Source organism: Sus scrofa, chromosome 13 (assembly GCF_000003025.6).
Source record: "Sus scrofa isolate TJ Tabasco breed Duroc chromosome 13, Sscrofa11.1, whole genome shotgun sequence".
Lineage (NCBI taxonomy): Eukaryota > Metazoa > Chordata > Mammalia > Artiodactyla > Suidae > Sus > Sus scrofa.
This window is the reverse complement of record NC_010455.5, coordinates 162,125,049-162,131,214: the sequence shown is the minus strand read 5'-3', so window position 1 is coordinate 162,131,214 and position 6,166 is coordinate 162,125,049. Positions and strand designations below refer to the sequence as shown.

General features: G+C 35.8%; 1 pseudogene; it reads left to right on the top strand.

The window, feature by feature from the left end:
- On the top strand, nucleotides 2,549–3,508 carry LOC110256361 (annotated as a pseudogene).

The following is a 6,166-nucleotide window of genomic DNA, read 5'->3' as shown; positions in this document are numbered from 1 at the left end:
GCATTGGATATTTATACTGCCTTTATTAAGGTCCATATTTGGATCAATTTTATTCTGCAAAGGAAACTTGTAGAGAAGCAAATGCCATTAAAAATACTTGAAAGATTTGTAGAGAAAGTCAGCTCTAATCACAAGTAAAAACAAGGAGAGAAACATCCTTTAAATATGAATAAGGCAAGGCTAGTATATTTAAACACAATAAAATTTTAATGTAAATTTAAAATTAAAGACTCTAATTCATACACCAATCCAATGAAAAAATAAAATTTGAATTTTGAATAAAAGAAAAAGCGAGATTTCTCAGCCTTGAAAACTTTTGAGTTAAGGGAAATATTTCCCTCCCCCCCAAACTCTGAGACTTTCCCCTTATTTCCACTTCAGCCTTTCTCTGATACTTCCTCTCTCTCACCTCGTAATTTTGGAAGAATTTAATGCATTTTCTTGTGTGCACAGCATATATGTAACATGTTAGTTGGAGCTGTGAGCTTGCTATTGTCATTATTTGGAGATTAGCCATGAATTGGGAATTGTGTATGGGTGCCAAGTTGACAAGGTTGGATTTATGATGATTCATTTTAATGTGTCAATTTGGCTGGGGAAAAAACATGTCCAGATATCTTGAAAAACATCATCTCTGGGTCTATCTGTGAGGCTGTTTCCAGAAGTGACTAGCATGGAATTGGTAGACTGAGTAAAGTCTATGGCTCTCTTCAATGTGAGGGGGCATCATGCAATGTGATGAGAGGCTGAGCTGAACAATAGCAACAGCAATAACAACAATAACAAAACAGTGGATGGTTGAACTTGCTTTCTGCTTGGCTCTCAGACACAGTCTTCTCATGCTCTTGGTGATTTTGGTTCTCAAGACTTCAGACTCAGTCAGAAATCTATACTATTGGCTCTATTGTCTCAGGCCTTTGCATGTGACACCTCCTGCCCTGGGTCTCCTGCTTACAGAGGGAAGATTCTCAGCCTCATCAGTGCAAAAGCCATTATCATATAATAAAAACTTTTATATAGATACAGATTTATTTTCAAAGATCTATACGTCTATCCCCCCTCAATATTTATATATATTTGTTCTGTTCTCTGTACTCTCCTTTGCCTTTTTGAGTATTTTCCTCTCTTTAAGTTCCCAACACTCAGCTTTCCATTGTCCTCCTTCTTCTCAAGAAAGGAGGATCTTTCCTCCTGATCACTCTGCTCAGTAGCCTTTTCTGGTCTTTCCTTTTCTCCTCTTGTTTCAGCCAGAGCTCTTGGCTGCAAGAAGAAATGTGTTAATTGAATGGAAAATGATTCCAACAAAGAAATGGAAGTTGGAGAAACCCATTGGAGAAATGGTCAGGACACAAAGAAAGAAGTCAGAGAGATAACACCTAAAATCATGTTCCAGCTCTAACTCAATAAGTGCTACTGCCGTTGCTACTAAACTTGAATGCCACGACTCACACTGACAAGGCCATTGTTGTGGTACAGGATGCATTTTCTGGGACCATGATGTTGTTCCTTTGGTTGACCTGGCAAGAATAATTTTCTTTTTACACATTTGATCCTGGGTTTTTAATTCTATATCCACTGTAGATGAGTTTGAGTGGCTAACACTAGATCACGCACCTTCACTCTAGATTAAGAGGAATGGGAAAGTCAGTTTGTAGAATTTTGGTTTCTAGAGTGGATGACAGTTTTTGTGTAGCACCAGGAGTCATGCTCCAAACTCCCACATTTTTTATTTGTTTGGCCTCACTGTGCATTGGAGCCAGGACTTTGCATTTGACAATAAATGTGCTCTTCATTCTGACTTATTCTGATCTATTTCTTTGTCTTCCTCATCACTCCTAATGCCACATCCATCATGTGGATTGAGAACTCATATACTTTAAGTCACTGGGGAGCAATCATTAAATGCATATTATTAAACTCCATTCATGATCTAATGATCCAATTTCTACAGTAATACTTCAGAATCTATATTTTACACCAAAACCTCCCAAAACAATTCTAACTGTGTAATCTGGTTTGGGAATCACTGGAAATAGCCACAGTTTCCTGATTACTGTTTATGACTTGAGTTTCTTCTCCTTGCAATGTTTTTAATTTCAAGATTAAGTGATGTTGCCACTCCCTTTCTAATAAGTTTTCATTTCTTGCCAACTGCTTGAAGAATGAAGTTCAATATCTTAATGTAGCATTCAAGTCATAATTTTAATTTTATACACAGGGCCTTTCTAACATCTTTACTTTGTTGCTGCATCCATGTCCTACACACAGAATCTCTTGACCTCATTCTATAGTATCCCCTAAATTTGCACATCTTGAGAATGCTTTTCTTATCTTCTAAATCTCATTTCTGTACAAAATTTTCAATGATATAACTGCATTGTTTTAACATAACATTTTCTACGAATACTTTTCATGTATCATAGTAAAAGTAAATAAAATAGAAATTATTCAAGTTAGTGGTTAATGTATGGTTTTATTTAAGTTAACCTCAAGAAATTTACTGTTTAAAATTTTTGAATGACTTTTTTTCATTTACTGTATTTTATTTCAGAGGTCATCTATTAAGAATATGGAAACAAAAAATGTAACAGAATTGACAGAGTTTATTCTCTCAGGACTCAAGTATCAATCAGAGTGGCAAATCCCTCTGTTCCTGCTGTTCCTAATGATATATCTCATCACCCTCATGGGAAACCTTGGTCTGATTGCTCTCATCTGCAATAACCCTCAACTTCACATTCCTATGTACTTTTTCTTGGGCATTTGGCCTTTGTGGATACTTGGTTGTCATCCACAGTGACTCCCAAGATGCTTATCAACTTCTTCGCTCAGAGTAAAATGATCTCTTTCTCTGAATGTGTGGTACAATTCTTTTCTTTTGCAGTCAGTGTAACAACAGAATGTTTTCTGCTGGCAACAATGGCATATGATCGCTATGTGGCCATTTGCAACCATTACTTTATCCAGTGATTATAAGCAATAGCCTATGCATGAGAATGTTAGTCTCATCATATATAGGTGGCCTTCTTCATGCCTTAATTCATACAGGTTTTATATTCAGATTAACTTTCTGTATTTCTAACATAGTACATCACTTTTATTGTGATGCATTGCCATTAATTAAAATTTCTTGTACTGATCCTTCTATTAATGTTCTGATGATATTCATTTTCTCTGGCTCAATTCAGGTGTTCACCATACTGACAGTTCTTGTCTCTTATACATTGTTCTTTTTACTATTTTAAAAAACAAGTCTGTACAAAGCATAAGGAAGGCCTTCTCCACCTGTGGAGCCCACCTCCTGTCTGTCTCTTTATACTATGGGCCACTTCTCTTCATGTATGTGCGCCCTGGATCTACACAAGGAGGTGATCAAGATATGATGGACTCCTTATTTTACACTGTCATAATCCCTTTCTTAAATCCAATTATCTACAGCCTCAGAAATAAGAAAGTCATAGACACACTGAAAAAAGTGTTAAAGAAATATGGGTATGTGTCAAACTAATATCTGTTCTCCTTTCTAGTAAAACATTAACATGACTATATAGTTTACATGTTACTATGTGATGATTAGTGTTCAAAGTTTTTTGCATATATAATTTTCTTATTATTTTAATGACGAGATGTTAGTACCTAATAAATTCCTTAAAATACCTTTATATATTATTCAAAAACATAAAATTTTAATTAACTCTTTATAGAGCACTAAAATAAAATAAAAAACAAAACAAAAAGCATTTCATATGCTTGTATGTTCTTCATTGTAACTTTAAAAATGCATTAAGTACTAAATAATGCTGTTCCTCTGTAGGGGACTTGTTTATGATGTCTTTGACATTTATAAACCATATAGTTAGAGAATTTAAACATATTTAACTCTACAATGGAGGCAGGTTGATATATAAGTGAATAGTTATAAATACCAGGAATTCCACCTGCCATCAAAAGGTCATGTATTTCACTTTACTTGGGGTCTGGTAAATTTCACTTGTTGTGGGGATCAACACTCCCTTCACTCAGAGAAATGGGAAAGCAGTGAGGGAAAAGGACAAGAGATCTAAGACAATGAAGACAGAGCTACAGTGTAACAGATGCTCTTAGTATAGCATGTTTCTTACAGAAAGACAGAGGCAAGTTGTCTCACTGCCTATGATGCCTTTTTAAGGTCCTTTGTAGCTGCATCTCTGTGCTGTTGCTCAATCTGCAAAGCTTCATTAACTAAGAAAGATAATAGACTGAAGAATTACTTTGGATAAGAAAGAAGTGGCACAATGGGTAAAATGATCAATATTCTAGAATCGCTTTAAAAAGCAAAATTAGTGAAAGAAAAAGTAACATGTAAAGGGTACTGGATCATGTGGTGGACAGCAAGAAGTGTTAAATGCATATTACCATAGTTCAAATAATGTTAAGATGATCTTTCATATTGCCCAGTCGGTAGAAAGACATGACAATGAACAAGAGTTTGGTTTTGTACCCCAAAGTCCTTAAATGTTCATTTTCATTATACTCCATAATGAGTGATTCACCTCAGTGTCCATCCCTTCTCTTACCACTTAAACCCTCAACCTCATAACCGCCTATCTCTGTGATCTGCAAAACCCTACTTATTACTGCCATCATGCTGATTCTCTCTTACTCCCCAAATTATCCACCAGATTATTCTTGTAAAAAGAACTCAGGTGAAATCATATCACTCTTCAAGGATTTTTAATGGAATGTCATTACTACCAGGTTATAGCTTGGTCTGTCTATCTTTTTTTTTTTGTCTTTTTGTGTTTTTAGGGATACACCCACAGCATATGGAGGTTCCCAAGCTAGGGGTCAAATCATAGCTGTATCCCCCAGCCTATGCCAGAGCCACAGCAATGTGGCATCTGAACTGTGTCTGCAACCTGCACCACAGTTCATGGCAACACTAGATCCTTAACCCACTGAGTGAGGCCAGGGATTGAACCTGCAACCTCAGAGTTCCTAGTTGGATTCATTAACCACTGAACCATAATGGGAACTCCAGTCAGCCTGCTTGTCTGTCTGTCTGTGTATCTATCTATCTATCTATCTTACACACTTTGGCATATATTTATTCATTCAGTATGTTGGACAATATCATATATATATATGATATATATACACACATCATAAATACACACACATCTATATTTATGTTATCTATCTCAACCTTCCTCCCTTTGCATTTGTTCACTCTGGCATAATTTGAGGTCTTTTCAATTATGCCACAGTTGAACTCTTACTTCCCAGTCCTTTCTTCACAATTGTCCTAATGAACTCTGTGCTATATCCAAGATCTGTTACTAAAAGACTCTGAATATGTTTCACTGCCCATGTACATTCTTTTGGTCTTTTGGTCTCTCCACAGAGAATCCACCTTCCCAGCTCCCTCTCATAATTTCAAAGATGTCCTTTCTTCAAGGTCTATCCTATGTTAAACTACCACTGATGCATTTCCAGATTACACTAAAGGGAGGGAAATGTGCACTCATTGGAATCATTGTCAGTTTATATGTTCTCCTTTGACAACACTTAGGCTTGCATATTACTTATTTTTTCCTAACACATTCTTTTAGATTGTAATTTTGGAGTCCTAAACTCTTGTTATTTTTGCAGTACATAGCAGAGTGGCTTACACACATGAAGTTCTAAATAATAACTGGTGAAATATTTACGAGAATCAAAAATCTCACAGTATAAATACAGAGAATTCAGTGAGTGTGCATCACTCATTTTCTACATGATCATAAGCCCAATGAGATTCCTTGGCTTGAGATGATTGTTGCATGCAGCTCACCTTCTTAGGATTCTTTTATGACAATCACAAGTATCACATATTTCTAGTGAATTACTATTGTTCTGAACACTATGATTAGCTCCTGGATAGAATATGACAAACTTTTAGGGAGAAACCTTTTAATTAGATGTTTGTTTAAAGATAAAACATAGTTATTGAAATAAATGTCATTATTATACATTTCTGAATTTGTAGGACACAAGATTAGATCAGATCATCTGCCCTCTTTTGGTTTCCCTGAGAGATACCCCAAGCTCTGGTAAATGGAGTCCAGCTGCTTTTGGTCTTTCAACCCAGAGAATTCATGTTATTACATATGTTCATAGTTTGTTAACTTTTGTTGCTACGCAATAG